The sequence below is a fragment of the Peromyscus maniculatus genome, chromosome 2, assembly GCF_049852395.1.
Source record: "Peromyscus maniculatus bairdii isolate BWxNUB_F1_BW_parent chromosome 2, HU_Pman_BW_mat_3.1, whole genome shotgun sequence".
Taxonomy (NCBI): Eukaryota; Metazoa; Chordata; class Mammalia; order Rodentia; family Cricetidae; genus Peromyscus; species Peromyscus maniculatus.
This window is the reverse complement of record NC_134853.1, coordinates 173013788-173033381: the sequence shown is the minus strand read 5'-3', so window position 1 is coordinate 173033381 and position 19594 is coordinate 173013788.

Below are 19594 nucleotides of genomic sequence, written 5' to 3'. Positions count from 1 at the left end.
ATGATCCCTCTGTCAGATGAGGGTTGGTGAAAATCTTTTCCCATTCTGGAGGCTGTCGTTTTGTCTTATTTACTGTGTCCTTTGCCTTACAGAATCTTCTCAGTTTCAGGAGGTCCTATTTATTAATTGCTGCTCTCAGTGTCTGTGCTACTGGTGTTATATTTAGGAAGTAGTCTCCTGTGCCAATACATTCAAGACTACTTCCTACTTTCTCTTCTATAAAATTCAGTGTAACTGGTTTTATATTGAGGTTTTATATTTGATATAAATTATATTAAATTTTATATTTATATCTTCGATCCACTTGGACTATAGTTTTGTGCATTGTGATAGATATGGATCTATTTGCAATCTTCTACATGTGACTTCCAGTTATGCCAGCATGATTTGTTGAAGATGCTTTCTTTTTTCCACTGTTGGTGGGAATACAAACTTGTACAGCCACTTGGGAAATCAGTGTGGCAGTTTCTCAGAAAATTGGCAATCAATCTTCCTTAAGACCCAGCTATACCACTCTTGGGTATATACCCAAGGAATGCTCAATCATACTACAGGGACACATGCTCAACTATGTTCATAGCAGCATTATTTGTAATAGCCAGATCCTGGAAACAACCTAGATGCCCCTCAACTGAAGAATGGGTTAAGACATGCTAAATAAATAAATGCATACATATATACATACATAAATGAGAAAGAGAGAGTGCTCAAAGCCTGCCCCTACTTCAAAAAGGCCACACCTCCCAATAGTGCCACTCCCTGTGAGCTTATGGGGGCCAATTACATTAATTACCACAGAACCCATCACCCCCAATCTGATCACTGTGGTTGGTTCTATTATACTGACTCTTGCCCTGTTTTTTTTTTTTTTTTCCCTTCAGTCAAGGTTGTACACAGTAGTCTAGCCTCAAAATCACAACAATGCTTCCTCAACCTCTTGAAGGCTGGAATTTCATGTTTAAGCCACTATGCCCTGCTGACCTAGAAATGCTCTCTGGTATGACTTCCTTTTTCCTCCCAGAGAAAAGTACTTGTACGGTTCCTTTGTAGAGCCAGAAAATATCTCTGAATATTTCCCCTTCTCCCTTTGTATGAAAACATAATGCTATAGGGTTATCAAGATACCGCTTCTGGTAAAAGTGCTTGCCATGCACAAGCTGATAACCTGAAAGTGACCTTCAGCACTTGTAAAGCTTGAAAGAGAGAACTGACACCACAAGATTGTCCCCTACCACATACTCACATGATGTATTTTGAGAGCACACATCATGCACAATAATAACAAACTTACAAAATTTAAAAGTCATGATGAATTTGTCAAGTTACTGACTCCCTTAAACAGTTCAGTCTTTCCATTCACATGAACACTTCTCGATTCTTCATTGGCATCACAGGCATTTTTGGGTTGTCACACACCCACTGGTGTGTGTCGGACAAGTGTCTGTTTTGTTCACGTGTGTTCTCAGCTGCTCTGCAAGCTTCAGTTTTGCCAGTTGTGATGCAGTCATGAAATACAGAATTGTTGGATGGATTAATATGCATATTTCACTTACTTGTTATTCCAAAAACATTGGGGCTCTGCCAGAAAGAAAAATGAGAGAGAATACAGAATTCTTCTGATGTTAGGTCATCCTCATCCTCCCAGTTCTGCTCTTTGTCCTTGCTATCTCTCACATCTCCCCAGAAGAGCCCAGTCTCAACCTGTGTCTTACAGTCACGGTATTCTGCATTTGGAGGCTGCTCTTCCCTTCCCCTTGTCAGCTCAGTCATTAATCTAAATAGATGTCTTTTGCATTTAATTTAGATTTTTTAACTATTTCTTTGAGTTCTTTCAAGTTATCTATTCACTACGTTCCTGAGAATGGGAGCCTTCTATCCTAGTCATTCCTTCCTGTTTGGATACCCTAAAACAGAGCAACACTCCCTTGATGGCAGGATTTGATTTCAATCATTTGTTGCAAAAACTGCCCTTGAACACATAGTTTCTGCATATGTATATGTGCTCCATCCCAAGAGACTTGTAGTCAGAATTGCTAGCTCATAGCCTGTGTGAAGTTAGGAATTTTGAAGTCTTTTAGACTGCTCTCTGTAGGGCTGAGGCACCACCTCCTGGATGTAGGGTGTATTACTATGCTGGGCTCAGGATGAAGATTGCTGTTCTTTGTTGGGGGAAGGGAGGAGGAGGTTGATACAGTACACAGTTATTCTTAGTTCCGAAACAGAAACACAGAAAGTTGTTGTTGTTGTTGTTGTTGTTGTTGTTGTTGTTGTTGTTGTTGTTGTTGTTGTTCTTCTTCTTCTTCTTCTTCTTCTTCTTCTTCTTCTTCTTCTTCTTCTTCTTCTTCTTCTTCTTCTTCATAGCCCTGGCTGGCCTAGAACTCTCTAATAGGCCAACTGTCTTGGAACTCATAGAGATCCACGTACTGCTGGGATTAATAGTGGTGGTGCATTAATAAGCATGGTGCATATTGTACTGTAGAGTATTGTATTTTGAGCTGAATCCTACTATATAGCCCAGGCTCCCTTGAACTCATGATTGCCCTACCTCTGCATTCCAAGTGCTGGAACTACAGGCATGAGTGATCACTCCCAACTGAATGTCTTTGCTCCGCAGCTCCAAGTTCCATATAGTTATCACTTCTCTTTCCTGTCAGGTAGCTATGATTCCTCATATTTCCCTGGTTCCCTACTCCAGTAGATCCCCTATTATGAACTTGTCTCATGTTTCTCCTGTGTGCAGAGATCACGTTATTCGCATCTTTTTTTGAAGCTTTTATTTTATTTTATTTATTTTTTAAATTACACTCATGATATTAATTGGCACCGGAGACCATTTCCTAAATAAAACACCAACAGCACAGACCCTGAGCACAACAATTAATAAATGGGACCTCTCAAAATTGAGAAGCTTTTGCAGGGCAAAAGACACAGTCATGATATTAATCACATTTGTGGTATTCATAGATTACATTCGCAGTATTCATTCAAATATATATATATATATATATAATTTAATTATAAATGTCTGAATGTCATTTCTTGAAGGGGGTAGGAGGTCTTAAATACAGGCTTACAGCACAATGGGAGGACCCCGGAGGGCAGAAATTAGCTACTGATGTTTTGCAATCTTGCATCCAAGTTGTTAACACCCATTATGCAGGATACACAGACAAGGAACTTCCCTTAAGCATTCAGGAGGGTGGAACCTGGCAGGGAATTAGCATTGGGAGGATATCAAGGTCAAGGTCAGCAAGCAAGGCAACAGTTACCCAAAACGGGGGCCAGGGCCCTGCAGGTCCCTCTATTATTAAAAAATGAGCTTCTGCACTCTTGAACGCATTGGCACCGGAGACCATTTCCTAAATAAAACACCAACAGCACAGACCCTGAGCGCAACAATTAATAAATGGGACCTCTCAAAATTGAGAAGCTTTTGCAGGGCAAAAGACACAGTCAATAAGACAAAAAGACAGCCAACAGAATGGGAAAAGATCTTCACCAACCCCACATCTGACAGAGGATTGATCTCCACAGTATATGAAGAACTCAAGAAACTAGACATCAAAATACTGAACAGTCCAATTAAAAAATGGGCTAAAGAGCTAAACAGAGAATTCACAAAACAAGAATCACAAATGGCTGAAAGACATTTAAAGAAATGCTCAACATCCTTAATCATCAGAGAAATGCAAATCAAAACAACTCTAAGATACCACCTTACACCTGTCAGAATGGCTACGATCAAAACCACCAATGACAGTCAATGTTGGAGAGGATGTGGAGCAAAGGGAACACTCCTCCACTGTTGGTGGGAATGTAAACTTGTACAACCACTCTGGAAATCAGTATGGCGGTTTCTCAGAAAATTAGGAATCGATCTACCTCAAGACCCAGCCATCCCACTCTTGGGCATATACCCAAGGAATGCTGATTCATACCATAAAGATACATGCTCAGCTATGTTCATAGCAGCACTATTTGTAATAGCCAGAACCTGGAAACAACCTAGATGCCCATCAATGGAAGAATGGATGAAAAAAATGTGGTACATATACACAATGGAGTACTACTCAGCAGAGAAAAACAATGAAAGCATGAAATTTGCAGGCAAATGGATGGAACTAGAAAAAATCATCCTGAGTGAGATAACCCAAACCCAGTAAGACAGTCATGGTATGTACTCACTCATAAGTGGATTCTAGATATAAAACAAAGAACAATCAGACCACAACCCATAGAACCATGGAGGCTATATATATAGCATGGAGGTCCCTAGGACGACTGTGGCTTATAATAAATTTCGGTTTTACTCAATTATTGAAAAAAAATATATAGCCAAATGAATGGAAACACATGAACTATGAACCAAAGGCTGAGGGGCCCCCAGCTGGATCAGGCCCTCTGAATAGGTGAGACAGTTGAGTGGCTTGATCAGTTTGGGAGGCAACTAGGCAGTGGGACCAGGTCCTGTGCTCATTGCATGAGTTGGCTGTTTGAAACCTGGAGCTTATGCAGGGATGCTTGGCTCAGTCTGGGAGGAGGGGACTGGACCTGTCTGGACTGAGTCTATCAGGTTGATCACAGTCCTCGGGGGAGGCTTTGCCCTGGAGGAGGTGGGAATGGGGGGTGAGCTGGGGGTAAGGGGAGGTGATGGGAGCAGGGAGAACAGGGGAACCTGTGGCTGATATGTAGAACTGCATGGTATTGTAAAATAAAATAAAAGGAAAAAAATGAGCTTCTGACTTGGGTTGTGTGGGACATCAGCAGGTCACCTTACCCGTCATGGAGACGCCTGCCCAGGCCACACAGGTACCCTGTCTTAGGTTGGTGAGTGCCCCCAAGGGTTATTTGCATCTTTTATGGTCTTTTAATTAAAAAAAAAAACAAACCCAGAGCCAGATATAAGGGTGAAAGCTGAAAGATCAGAGAAGCGGAACAGCCAGCCACTAGTTCTTACCTCTATAAAATCCTCAGCCTAAAGAAAGTGAGTTCCTGTTTCCTCACACCTTATATACCTTTCTCTGCCCTGCCATATTACTTCCTGGAATTAAAGGAGTATGCACTTCCCAAACAAAGGCAAGAGATCTCAAGTGATAGGATTAAAGGTGTGTGCCACTGCTGCCTGACCTCTGTGTCTAATTTGGTGGCTGCTCTGTCCTCTGATCCTCAGGGGGTTTAATAGGGCACAGCACACCCTCACTCTTACACTCACTGACGTTGGTGCTGGGCCTCCCACAGTGGGAAGGTATAACATTTGCTTGTCTTCCCAGTGGTGTTAGCACTGATTTCTGTGATCTACAGGGTTTATCCACTGTGTTTTTTTTTGTAATTAACAAACATCTTGTGGGAAGATGCTTGGAGAGTATGAAACTGTCCTGTTTAAACCAGGCAGTGGTCATGCATACCTTTAATCCCAGCACTTGGGAGGCAGAGGCAAGCTGACCTGTGTGAGTTCCAGGCCAGCCTGGCCTATGGAGCAAGTTCCAGGACAGGCTTCAAAGTTACACAAAAAAAACCCTGTCTTGCAGAGTGCCTGTGTGGCGTGGGCAGGCGTCTCCATGATGGGTAAGGTGACCTGCTGACTTCCCATGCTACCTAAATCAGAAGCTCATTTTTTTTTTTAATTTTATTTATTTTTATTTTATTTTACAATACTATTCAGTTCTACATAACAGCCACAGATTCCCTTGTTTTCTCCCTTCCTGCCCCCCTCCCCTTCCCCCCAGCCCCCCCCCCCCCATTCCCACCTCCTTCTCCAGATCAAGGTCTGGGAAACACATGAACTACGAACCAAAGGCTGAGGGGCCCCCAACTGGATCAGGTCCTCTGAATAGGTGAGACAGTCGATTGGCTTGATCTGTTTGGGAGGCATCTAGGCAGTGGTACCAGGTCCTATACTCGTTGCATGAGTTAGCTGTTTGAAACCTGGGACTTATGCAGGGACGCTTGGCTCAATCTGGGAGGAGGGGACTGGACCTGCCTGGACTGAGTCTATCAGGTCAATCCCAGTCCTCGGGGGAGACCTTGATCAGAAGCTCATTTTTTAGTAAAAGAGGGGACCTATAGGGCTCTGACCCCTGTTTTGGGTAACTGCTGCCTTGCTTGCTGACCTTGACCTTGATATCCTCCCTATGCTAATTCCCTGCCGGGTTCCACTCTCCTGAAGGCTTAAGGGAAGTTCCTTGTCTGTGTATCCTGCATATTGGGCATTAACAGCTTAGATGCAAGATTGTAAAACATTGGTAGCTAACTTCTGCCCTCCAGGGTTCTCCCATTGTGCTGTAAGCCTGTATTTAAGACCGCCTCCCTCCTTCAATAAACAGCCTTCGGCATTTAAAACAAAACAAAAAAGCCAAGTTACAATGCAGTAACCAGACTTCATGGTAGAATCCATGCCAGCCAGTCAGATGTCCTCCAAGAATATAGAAAGCATTCAACATTGTGTAAAACCCTGTAACAATGCAGGATTTTTTTCTTTTGTTCTTTCTCTCTTGTAGAATAATATTTTAAGGTGTGTTACTTTTGTTTATGTTGCATTTGTTTAACTCTGTGAAACTGTGATACTGTGTCTGACTAAAACACCTGAGGATCGCCGGGCGGTGGTGGCGCACGCCTTTAATCCCAGCACTCGGGAGGCAGAGCCAGGCGGATCTCCGTGAGTTCGAGGCCAGCCTGGGCTACCAAGTGAGCTCCAGGAAAGGCGCAAAGCTACGCAGAGAAACCCTGTCTCGAAAAACCAAAAAAAAAAAACAAACACCTGAGGATCTAATAAAGAACTGAATGGCCAATAAAAAAAAAAGAAAGACAGAAAGAAAGAAAAAAAGTGTCCTATTTCTCACCTTATATTTGCTCAGCAATCCCAATATCCACCTGGTAGAGATTCATATCAACACTAGCTGTTAATCGGAGCTTGTCCAGCAATGTTTTCTATTTCTTTTATGCCTACATTTTTCTTTTTTTTTTTTCGAGACAGGGTTTCTCTGTGTAGCTTTGCGCCTTTCCTGGAACTCGCTTTGGAGACTAGGCTGGCCTCGAACTCACAGAGATCCGCCTGCCTCTGCCTCCCGAGTGCTGGGATTAAAGGCGTGCGCCACCACTGCCCGGCTATGCCTACATTTTTCAAACTCATCTATAAGGAAGAACTGTGTCTTCTCCCTCATTTAAAAAAACAAAACAAAACAAAACCCTTTTCACTGTCAGTGCAGACTCCTAGGCATTTTATTACTTATTTTATGAGTTATAGTTCTATGTGGTTAGTATTGACTTTGTTTCTTAAATGCTTTTGTGTGGCCCTTGGGAAACCTTAGTTTGAACCCTGCATCTTTTTTGAGACACTTTCAGCTTTGCTTTTAATTGGCACAAAATTTGCAAACATAAAATAGCCATTTTAGGGGCTGAAGAGATGGCTTGGTGATTAAGAGCACTTATTGCTGTTTCAGAGACCCTGAGTTCAGTCAGTTCACAACCACTTGTAACTCCAGCTTCAAGGGATCAGACATGTCTGGTTTCTATAGGTATGTGCACACATGCGGACATACACACGGACATACACACCTACACATAATTAAAAATAAATTAGCCGGGCAGTGGTGGCACACGCTTTTAATCCCAGCACTCGGGAGGCAGAGGCAGGCGGCTCTCTGTGAGTTCGAGGCCAGCCTGGTCTCCATAAGCGAGTTCCAGGAAAGGCGCAAAGCTACACAGAGAAAGCCTGTCTCGAAAAACCAAAAAAAAAAAAAAAAAAAAAAAAAAAAAATCTTTTTAGGGACTAGGGATGTAGCTCAGTGGGTACAGTAGTCATCCAGCATTCCTGAAGCCCTGGGTTTGATTCCCCAGCACTGCACGGTATACGTTCTCAGAAGTAGTTCAATCATCAGTTACACAGAGTTTGAGTCTAGCCTGGGCTACAGGAGACCATACTGTCTAGAAAAAAATTTAATTTGCCATTTTTTGTTTGTTTTTTCAAGACAGGATTTCTCTGTGTAGTTTTGGTGCCTGTCCTGGATCTCACTCTGTAGACCAGGCTAGCCTCGAACTCACAGAGATTCTCCTGGCTCTGCCTACTGAGTGCTGGGATTAAAGGCGTGCGCCACCACTGCCTGGCTAGCAGCTTTATTCTTGAGTCAAAGAGAAAAATAAAAAATACAGTAAAAGAAAAATAGGCTAATTATAATTATATTTATACAATATAATATTATGATGCAATAAAAACGAGATTAGATTTGTACAGTGAGGTGTGCATGTAAGTCACACATGTCAATAACTTTTTTTTAGTTTTTTTTTTTTTTTTTTTTGGTTTTTCGAGACAGGGTTTCTCTGTGTAACTTTGCGCCTTTTCCTGGAACTCACTTGGTAGCCCAGGCTGGCCTCGAACTCACAGAGATCCACCTGCCTCTGCCTCCCGAATGCTGGGATTAAAGGCGTGTGCCACCACTGCCCGGCTGGGTTTGTTTTTTATTTTATGTGAATGAATATTTTGCCTCCTTATATGTGTGTGCCCTACCTATGTGCCTGGTGCCCATGGAGGTCAGAAGACCCTCTGGAACTGGAGTTATGGGTGGTTCTGAGCAGCCATGTGTGTTCTGAGAACAAAACCCCAGTCTTCTACGAGAGTAGTCAATGATCTTAATTGCTGAGCCATCTCTCCAGCCCCATACATTTTAATTATTTTGTTTATATACCTATCAATGGAATTTCTAGGTCACATGTAAAGTGTTTATTTGAGAAGCCACTGTTTCAGAATATTTGTTTAACTATGTAAAGATGCTTTGGATTTGTTTAATTATGTAAAGATGTGTTGCTGTTTTACCTTGCTTGCCTAAGGTACCTGATTGGTCTAATAAAAAGCTGAATTGCTAATATAGTAAGGGAGGAGGTATAAGTGGAACTTCTGTGCAGGGAAAGTAAGTAGGAAGAAGCTCTGGATAGAAGAAAGAATTAAGAGGCTGGGGATTTAGCTCAGTGGTAGAGCACTTGCCTAGCAAGTACAAGGCCCTGGGTTCGGTCCTCAGCTCCAGAAAAAAAAAATTAAGAAAAACAGACACCAGGGGTCAGCCAGCCAGACGAGGGGAAGCAGGAAAGTAAGACATACAGAATGAAATAGAAACAATGAGAACAATACAAAGAATCAATGAAACAAAGAGTTGGTTCTTTGAAAAAAATCAACAAGATAGACAAACCCCTAGCCCAAATTAACCAAAAGGCAAAGAGAGCATCCAAATTAACAAAATCAGAAATGAAAAGGCAGACATAACAACAGACAACGAGGAAATCCAGAGAACCATCAGGTTATACTTCAAAAACCTGTACTCCACAAAAATTGGAAAATCTGGAAGAAATCGACAATTTTCTGGATAGATACCATATACCAAAGTTAAATCAAGATGAGATAAACTATTTTTTTTTAAGATTTATTTATTTATTATGTATACAGCATGTATGACTTCAGGCACCAGAAGAGGGCACCAGATCTCATTATAGATGGTTGTGAGCCACCACATGTGGTTGCTGGGAATTGAACTCAGGACCTCTGGAAGAGTAGTCAGTGCTCTTAACCTCTGAGCCATCTCTCCAGCCCCCTTGTTTGGGAGACTTTTAATGACTGTTTCTATTTCCTTAGGGGTTATTGGTCTATTTAAATAGTTTATCTCAGGGCTGGAGAGATGGCTCAGAGGTTAAGAGCACTGACTGCTCTTCCAGAGGTCCTGAGTTCAATTCCTAGCAACCACATGTGGTGGCTCACAACCATCTATAATGAGATCTGGTGCCCTCTTCTGGCTGGCAGTCATATATGCTGTGTATACATAATAAATAAATCTTTTTTTTTTTTTTTTTTTTGGTTTTTTCGAGACAGGGTTTCTCTGTGTAGCTTTGCGCCTTTCCTGGAACTCACTTGGTAGACCAGGCTGGCCTCGAACTCACAGAGATCCGCCTGCCTCTGCCTCCCGAGTGCTGGGATTAAAGGCGTGCGCCACCACCGCCCGGCAATAATAAATAAATCTTAAAAAAAAAAAAAAAAAAAAGTAAAAAAAAAAAAAAAGTCTCCCAAACAAAAAACAAACAAACAAACAAACAAACAAACAAACAAACAAAAAAAACAGGACCAGATGGTTTCAGTGCAGAAATCTACCAGATTTTCAAAGAAGAGCTAATTCCAATACTCTTCAATTTGTTCCACACAATAGAAACAGAATGAACATTACCAAACTTTTTTTTTTTCTCGAGACAGGGTTTCTCTGTGTAGCTTTGTGCTTTTCCTGGATCTCGCTCTGTAGACCAGGCTGGCCTCAAACTCACAGAGATCTGCCTGCCTCTGCCTCCTGAGTGCTGGGATTAAAGGTGTGTGCCGCTGCTGCTGCTGCTGCTGCTGCTGCTGCTGCTGCTGCCGCCGCCGCCGCCGCCGCCACCCCTTCCATACCCAAACCACACTAAGATGCAACAAAGAAAGAGAATTACAGACCAATCTCTGTCATGAACATTGATGCAAAAATACTCAACAAAATATTGGCAAACCATATCCAAGAACACATAAAAAAAATTATGGACCGTGACCAAGTAGCTTTCATCCCAGTGATGCAAGGATGTTTCAACATAAGAAAATCTGTCAATGTAATACACCATATAAACAAACTGAAAGAAAAAAACACATGATCATCTCATTAGATGCTGAAAAAGCCTTTGACAAAATCCAATACCCCTTCATGATAAAGGTCTTAGAGAGATCAGGAATACAAGGAACATACCTACACATAATAAAGGCAATTTACAGCAAGCCAACAGCCACCATCAAATTTAACAGAGAGAAACTCAAAGCGATTCCACTAAAATCAGGAACAAGACAATGCTGTCCACTCTCCCCATATTTATTCAATATAGTACTTGAAGTTCTAGCTAGAGCTAGACAACAAAAGGAGATAAAAGGGATACAAATTGGCAAGGAAGAAGTCAAACTTTCAATATTTGCAAATGATATGATAGTATACATAAGTGACCCCAAAAATTCTACCAGGGAACTCTTACAGCTGATAAACTCCTTCAGTAAAGTGGCAGGATACAAGATCAACTCAAAAAAATCAGTAGCCCTCCTATACACAAATGATAAAAGGGCTGAGGAAGAAATCAGAGAAACATCACCCTTTACAATAACCACAAATAATATAAAATACCTTGGGGTAACACTAACTAAACAAGTGAAGGACCTGTTTGATAAGAACTTTAAATCTCTAAAGAAAGAAATTGAAGACGATATCAGAAAATGGAAGGATCTCCCATGCTCATGGATAGGTAGGACTAACATAGTAAAATGGCAGTCTTACCAAAAGCAATCTACAGATTCAATGCAATCCCCATCAAAATCCCAACACAATTCTTCACAGACTTGGAAAGAACAATACTCAACTTCATATGGAAAAACAAAAAACCCAGGATAGTTAAAATAATCCTGTATAATAAAGCAACCTCTGGAGGCATCAACATCCCTGACCTCAAGCCCTACAGAGCTGTAGTAATAAAAACAGCTTGGTACTGGCATAAAAACCAACATACAGACCAATGGAATTGAATTGAAGACATTAATCCGACACATATGAACACATGATATTTGTCAAAGAAGCCAAAACTATACAATAAAAAAAGAAAGCATCGTCAAAAAATGGTGCTGGCATAACTGGATGTCAACATGTAAAAGACTACAAATAGATCCATATCTGTCACCAGGCACAAAACTCAAGTCCAAGTGGATCAAAGACCTCAACATAAATCCAGTTACACTGAACTTGATAGAAGAGAAAGTAGGAAGTAGTCTTGAATGCATGGACACAGGAGATCACTTCCTAAATGTAACACCAGTAGCACAGACACTGAGAGCAACAATTAATAAATGGGACCTCTTGAAACTGAGAAGATTTTGTAGGGCAAAAGACATGGTCAGTAAGACAAAAAGACAGCCTACAGAATGGGAAAAGATCTTCACCAACCCCACATCTGATGGACGACTGGTCTTCAAAGTATATAAAGAACTCAAGAAACTAGACATCAAAATACTGAACAATCCAATTAAAAAATGGGCTAAAGAGCTAAACAGAGAATTTTCAAAAGAAGAATCTCAAATGGCTGAAAGACATTTAAGGAAATGCTCAACATCCTTAGTCATCAGAGAAATGCAAATCAAAACGACTCTGAGATACCACCTCACACCCATCAGAATGACTATGATCAAAAACACTAATGACAGTCTATGTTGGAGAGGATGCAGAACAAAGGGAACACTCCTCCACTGTTGGTGGGAGTGCAAACTTGTACAACCACTCTGGAAATCAGTATCGCAGTTTCTCAGAAAATTGGGAGTCGATTTAGCTCAAGACCCACCTATACCACTCTTGGGAATATACCCAAGGAATGCTCAATCATACCACAAAGATACATGCTCAACTATGTTCATAGCAGCATTATTCATAATAGCCAGAACCTGGAAACAACCTAGATGCTCTTCACTGAAGAATGGATTAAGAAAATGTGGTATATATACACAATGAAGTACTACTCAGCAGAGAAAAACAATGACAGCATGAAATTTGCAGGCAAATGGATAGAACTAGAAAATATCATCCTGAGTGAGGTAACCCAGACTCAGAAGGACAAACATGGTATGTACTCACTCAGAAGTGGATACTAGATATAAATCAGACTACAATCCACAGATCCAGAGAGGCTACATAGCAGGGGGGACCCTAGGATGACTGGCTTATAATAAGTTTTGGTTTTACCCAATCACTGGGCAAGATTTAATAAAACATTTCACTATTAGGATAAGAATTTGTACTATATCAAGCTGATGAAAGAAAATGCTGGGCATACTTTGAGGAGGGGAGGCTAAAATCTTTTTAGATTATGGATTAGCCTATAGAAAAATGTCTGCCATAAATCAAACAGTGAAGGGGAAGATGAATAGGAATCTTACTTACACAACTTAAGTAAAGCATAGCTCTCTGAACAGATGAAAAATAAATAAATAAATAAATAAATAAATGTGTTTGCCTGCATGCAAAAAATAAAAAATTTAAAAAAAAAGAGTTGTCCTGTTTTGGGGTGGTGGTGGTGGTGAATGTCTCTAATCCCAGCACTTGGGAGGCAGAGGCAGGCGGAACTCTGTGAGTTCAAGACCAATCTCGTCTACAAAACAAGTTCCAGGACAGCTAGGACTGTTACACAGAGAAACCCTGTGGGGAGTGGGTGGGGGTTGGCGGGAGGGGAGTTGCTGTGGTCGTGGTGCCTTTTCACAGCAATACAAAACCCTAACTAAAACAGATTCCTTTGCTGCCCAAAACGCTCCAGGCAGCAGAATTCAGGCAGCCCCACTCTTTTGCATCCTCCCCCAGTAACTTCTGTTGCCAAGATTTTATCCACTTCAGAGACCAGCCAAGGCCCCCTAAACTGGACTTCCTCACTGGTACTTTCAGTTTCAGATCTTCCAGTTTCCTCCATCTGGAACTGCTGGAACACCTGCACACTCCCAGGATGTCCATGACCATGGAGCTAACCTTGACCTTGATATCCTCCCTATGCTAATTCCCTGCCGGGTTCCACCCTTCTGCATGCTTAAGGGAAGTTCCTTGTCTGTGTATCCTGCATATTGGGCGTTAACAGCTTAGATGCAAGATTGTAAACATCAGTAACAAACTTCTGCCCTCTGGGGTTCTCCCCAAACCTTACAGGTGCTGTAAAGCCTGTATTTAGGGTTTCCTCTCTCCTTCAATTAAAGGCATTCTGCTGAGGCAAGTGACCGGCTGTCTCATGTCTCTGTTTTTCAATCCAAAGCCCCTCGCTCAGACTTGGTGAACGGGTGGTGGTAGCTCAGGCGTTATCACTACACCATAAATTCAATTTCTGGTCATTTAAGTCCATTACTCCCCATATCCTGTTTTACCAAGTCCATGATACATACATTTATTGTTCCAGCCTTATCTTCCCATGAGTTCAACTTCTGGTCAGTTCTAAAACTGCTGGTCAGTAAATACCTTTAGAGGAGAGGGGGGAAGGGAGCGTTTCTCAAGATGGCCACTGATTTTTCCCTTTCAGGTCTGTGAGGTTTGTGGCCATCATACAGAACTACTGGCCTTGGGCAATGATACAAAGAGGTGAAGATATTGGGACATTTGGAACTAGCCATCTGTGATCACAAAACACTAGGCATATAAAAATACTAGAAAGCAGGCTAGGGGTGTAGCGCATTTGGTAGAGTACTTGCCTATCATGCATGAAGCTCTGCGTTCCATCCCTAATTGCCTAAGATCTGCTTCAGCAAGGGGGTTCAAGTCCCAAAGGAGGGGAGGGAGAAGAAGGATATGATCTGAGGGTGAATTGGAATGGTTGCCAGCAGTGTTCAATTGAAAAACAACTACTTTTACCAAAGGAAAAAAAAAAATCAAGCCGGGCGGTGGTGGCACATTCCTTTAATCCCAGCACTCAGGAGGCAGAGCCAGTCAGATCTCTGTGAGTTTGAGGCCAGCCTGGGCTACCAAGTGAGTTCCAAAAGAGGCGCAAAGCTACACAGAGAAACCCTGTTTCAAAAAACCAAAAAAAAAAAAAAAACCTACTTTTTTTGCACATAGGATTAAATGGGAGAAAAGAGGCATGTGAGCTGGGGTGTGGCTTGAGATCAGTGTTGTGTCCAGATCGTAACCCCCAGAGAGACCACCAAGGATGAGCATACCAGGATGCCAAAGCAAGGTTTACTTCTGCTGCAAGTCATGACAGGGAACTCATCTCAAGCATTCACTGGCCTCAGCGCAGTGGGGCAGGGAAGAGTTACTCTTTCTTGGGGAAGTTAGTTTTTATAGGCAAAACCCATAAAATTTCTTAGAGGGGAACGGGTCCATTTTTGATTGGTCCAGTTTTTCCCGGGTCTGGACTTTGTCTTATTTTACCTTATCTGTTTGCCCTGTCAGGAGTTTTACAACTCATCTCCGGGGTCTGGTCATGTTATCTCTGGAGAGGGGCATCTCGTAGTTAATTGGTTACCACCAGACATCCTGACTTTGTTCTTTTGAAAACACCTGTCTTACCCTCTCCAGGAAGGGGGAACTGACTCATTTTTAAGATATCTCTTTTCTCAGCTCTTTTGGGTTTCTGGAGAAACTGTGTCTGGTCTTTTATCTCCAGTGCTGTGATTAAAGGCGTGTGCCACCATATTCCCATCCCATTTGGTTTTGAGACAGGATCTCTATAGCCCAAACTGGCCTGTGTTATGCCCAGATTGCGTCCCCGAAGCTGCCACTGGAGACTTTAGGTACAGAATGCAAAAGCAAGGTGTAGTCTAAGTTTATAAGCCTCAGAGGCAGGGAGGCTCTTCCAAATCTCTCACACGCAGCAGGGAGGTTGGAAGGAGCGCTCCCTTTCTTTGTGAGGCTAGTTCTTAAAGGCACAGACCATATAATTCATTTCAACCTGCCTCCCTTTTTTAGTCTTTTGGTCGAATATCCTGACTCTGTGTTTTCCAAAGTCCCTGTAACAGATACAGCCAGCTGGGAAAAAGGGGTCTAAGTTCTTATCTACATTTAGGAATCCTGGTTTAAGCTTCTCTTTGTCTGTAGGGGATAGAGTGGGGTTTTTTTACTGAGGTATCACAATCAGGGGTTGAGGAATCCAGCATTTGCCTTGACAATAGGTACCAGTCATATGTTAATGGGAGGGCCAAAAGTTTCTCTAGCTAGAGATAAGAATGACTGCTTTAGCCGGGCATTGGTTGCACACGCCTTTAATCCCAGCACTCAGGAGGCAGAGCCAGGCGGATCTCTGTGAGTTTGAGGCCAGCTTGGTCTATAGAGTGAGTTCCAGGACAGGCACCAAAGCTACACAGAGAAACCCTGTCTCAAAAACAAAAACAAAACAAAACAAAACAAAAAAACAAAAATAAAAAACAAAACAAACAAAAAAAAGGAATGACTATGGTGGTATTGTGTTCCCCAAAATATTGTGCGCCGTCATAAACTTGTCTGGGGTCAGAGACAGAACAGCCACTAGATACAAAAGCTAGAAAATGGTGGCACTCACACCTTTAATCCTAGCACTCCAGAAGTAGAAATCCCTCTGGATCTCTGTGAGTTCAAGGCCAGGCATGGTGACTTTAATCCCAGAAAGCGAGCCTTTAATCCCAGGGAGTGGTGGTAGAAAGCAGAAAGGTATATAAGGCGTGAGGACCAGAAACTAGAAGCATTTGGCTGGTTAAGCTTTCAGGCTTCTAGCAGCATAGTTCAGCTGAGAGCCATTGGGATGAGGACACAGAGACCTACAGTCTGAGGAAACAAGACCAGCTGAGGATCTGGTGAGGTGAGGTAGCTGTGGCTTGTTCTGTCTCTCTGACCATCCAGCATTTCACCCCAATAACTGGCCCCGGGTTTGATTTTATTAATAAGACCTTCTAAGATTCCTGCTACAAATGACTGTTTTATCAAGCAGGAACTTGAGGAACTTTCCTCGAGCCCCCAAGGGAATGGAGACCTTATCCAAATGCCTGACCTTGGGAAAAGGATTTCTTCTGGGTAGCAGATACTATACTACAATTTCTTAGTCTTACTGTTCCCCTCATAATGCTCCCAAAAGGGAAGGTCCTGATTTCTCTTTTCCCATTTTACCTTAGGATTCTGATTTCTCTACACTTATTAACTGAACTCTTGACCTTAACAGCCTCAGGTTCTGGATCTGAATTGTAGATATTTCATCCTTGGGATTGGGTGTGTCTAGTAAGTCTCTAACTTTCCTGTTGGAGGGCACAATGAAAATCCTGGTTCAGAGGTGGCTGGAATTGGTTTTTTCAAAGGAATTATTTTGTTTAGAGAGGTTACCATTGTACACATTTTTGTCCTTTACTAAGGCCCCCACAAAATTTCCCATCGGGAAAGGCATTAATATTGAGACTCATTAAAAATGAAAGTAAAAAAGGTGCTGGAGAAGTGTGTGTTCTATGTAGAGGGCCCCAAAACTGCTTGATCACACAGCTGCCATGACAGGCAACACCTAGACACAGGAAAAGCCATGAGCTGACCCCACCCAGGGAGGGCCTGCATCTATGGAGGAGCACCTGACATCCCAAACATTGCAACCATTAGATAAAGTGGCCAGATGCCCTTGAGTCTAGCAACACCTATTTTTGTTTTACAGATTGAAAGGATGAACGGCGCTGGTGGTGTTACTGGTTGCCGGCAGAAAAGTCATGAGCCACGGCCATGACTACCAGAGCTACAGAGAGCTTTATTAGAAGGAAGGAGGGGAGAGGAGAGAGGAGAGCCAGGTCTGGAGAGAGAGAGATGACGGGAGCAGAGCAGGGAACAGAGAGAGAGGGTGGGGTCCATGTCTAGCTTTTTAAGGTGTGATCACGCTGTTTGCGGTTTACGTAGTCGCCAGTGCCCCCTGAGGACGCACGATGCAAGACACCTAGCTGCCCTGTGCAGGATCCAAACACAGATACCCCTAGACAATTGTCAGCCAATCAGGGTCCTGAACCCTGGAAATCCCCTCACCTCAAACTCTGCTATGATAAAAACTCTACCCCGCCTGAGCTCAGGGCTCTCTGCTCTCACCGCTGCAGTGGACAGACAGAGAGACCAAGCCCCAGAGCTTGAAAATGAAGGCTCTGATGGTTATGATAAATGGCACTGGTGGCGGCACTGGTTACAGGTGGAAAAGTCACAGGCCATGGCCACGACAACCAGAGTTACAAAGAGAGTTATTAGAAATAAGGGGATAGGAGGGAGGAGAGCCAGGCCTGGACAGAATGGAAGATGGCGGGACCAAGCAGCGGGTACGTAGTCGCCAGCGCCTGCTGATGACATAAGATGCCAGACCCTGAGGAATGAGAGCAGAATCTTAACAGGTTCTTTGCTTTACATACAGGATTCAGTCTCCATGGTGGTCTTTTGGGGATCCCCAAGATCTGGGCATAACAGTCTGCAGTGTTGAAATGTTGGAACCAAGCAATGAGTGCCATGTGGTCCATGCCATCTAATGTTAGCCATGGTCCCACCATTTTAAAAAGTTCTTCCACTTTGGCTAAATGGAGACAAGTTCCCCAGAACTACAGTAATTAGCATCCCAGAAATGAAGTGTAAGTTCTTGCCACTGCCTCCCTGCAGATCCCTGAAAATGGCTGCTCAAAAGAGATGTTGCTGATCACCTGACATCCTTTTACTCAATACTCATCAGTCATTCTTTGGTTAGTCCTAACAACAGCCAATCGAGGTCCAAAAAGAAAACTTTTCAACTTCCTTTCCTGCCCCTTCCTTTTCTTTCCTATAATTACGCCAGACTGTAAATAGATGGAAGGCTCTACTTCCCTGGACCCCCCTCAGCAGGTTTTCTCACTAAAATAAAGACCTTGCATTGTCTTAAGTTCTTCATTCCCTGTCTCTTTCCTTCTCAATGCCATTTCACCTACCACTGCATAAAATCACTTGGGTTAGGCTGACCTTTAATCTGAGCACTAGGGAGGCAGAGCCAGGTGGACCTCTCTGAGTTCGAGGCCAGCCTGGTCTACAGAGTGAGTTCCAGGACAGGCACCAAAGCTTGAGAGAAACCCTGTCTTGAGAAAGAAAAAAAGAGGCAGAAGCAGGTGAATCTTTGTGAGTTCCAGGCTAGCCTGGGGTACACATGAATTTCAGGCCAGCCAGGGCTATTTCGTGAGACCCCATCTCAAAAACCAACTAGCCTACCAACCAACCACCCACTCAAACTAGAAAGCTGCTGACACATGAGATAAACCAAGGCTGGAGTTAGCAGAGACGACTCAGGCCTATAAACCCCAGCACCTGAAAAACTGAGATAATAGGATTACAGAGTTAGTGTTTGAGGTCAACCTGGGCAAGAGTAAGACGCTGTCTCAAAACGCCAGGGAAATGGCTTATCAGGCAAAGACACTTGCTTTAGCATCTGACTTCACATAAGGGCCATGGCACTAGTGCCCCTTGCACCCACAAAATAAATGTTTGAAAAAAAAAAGAAAGAAAGAGACTGCAGAATGGACTGAGCATAAACCTTGACAATAGGCAGAGTGAAGGGACAGTCAGAGAAAGTATGGAGGTGACTTGCCCATGGGTGCAAGGCATGTGAAGAGCGCTAAGTTGTTATGGCCTGAAGACTCCATGGAGCTAAGATATGGAAACTGAGGCAGTATACTGTTTATAAACACAAAGGCCTGTATGATTGCTTTTTATCTGTAAAATAAAATCAGTAGTGGGGTGAAGGGCGCTCAGTTGATCCGAGTTGACCCCCTCGCCCCAGATGAACAGGAAAACCAAAAAAATTCGCACGACTCTTTTTTAAAAATCAAATTAAGTCGTTCTGGGTATGGTGGTGCACGGCTTTAATTTCAGCACTCAGGAGGCAGAGGCAGGTGTGACTCTATGAGTACGAGGCCAGCCTGGTCAACACAGAGTTTCTGGCCAAGCAGTGCTACATAGTGGGACCCTATTTCAAAAAAAAAAAAAACCCAAAAACTAAAACAAAAAAAAAATCCCAAAAATTAAATCAAAAGTTAGTTTAGATGGGTCTTCACCTTGTCTCTGGACACCTCGCGCGTTTGAGACAAGACGTCACTCTAAAC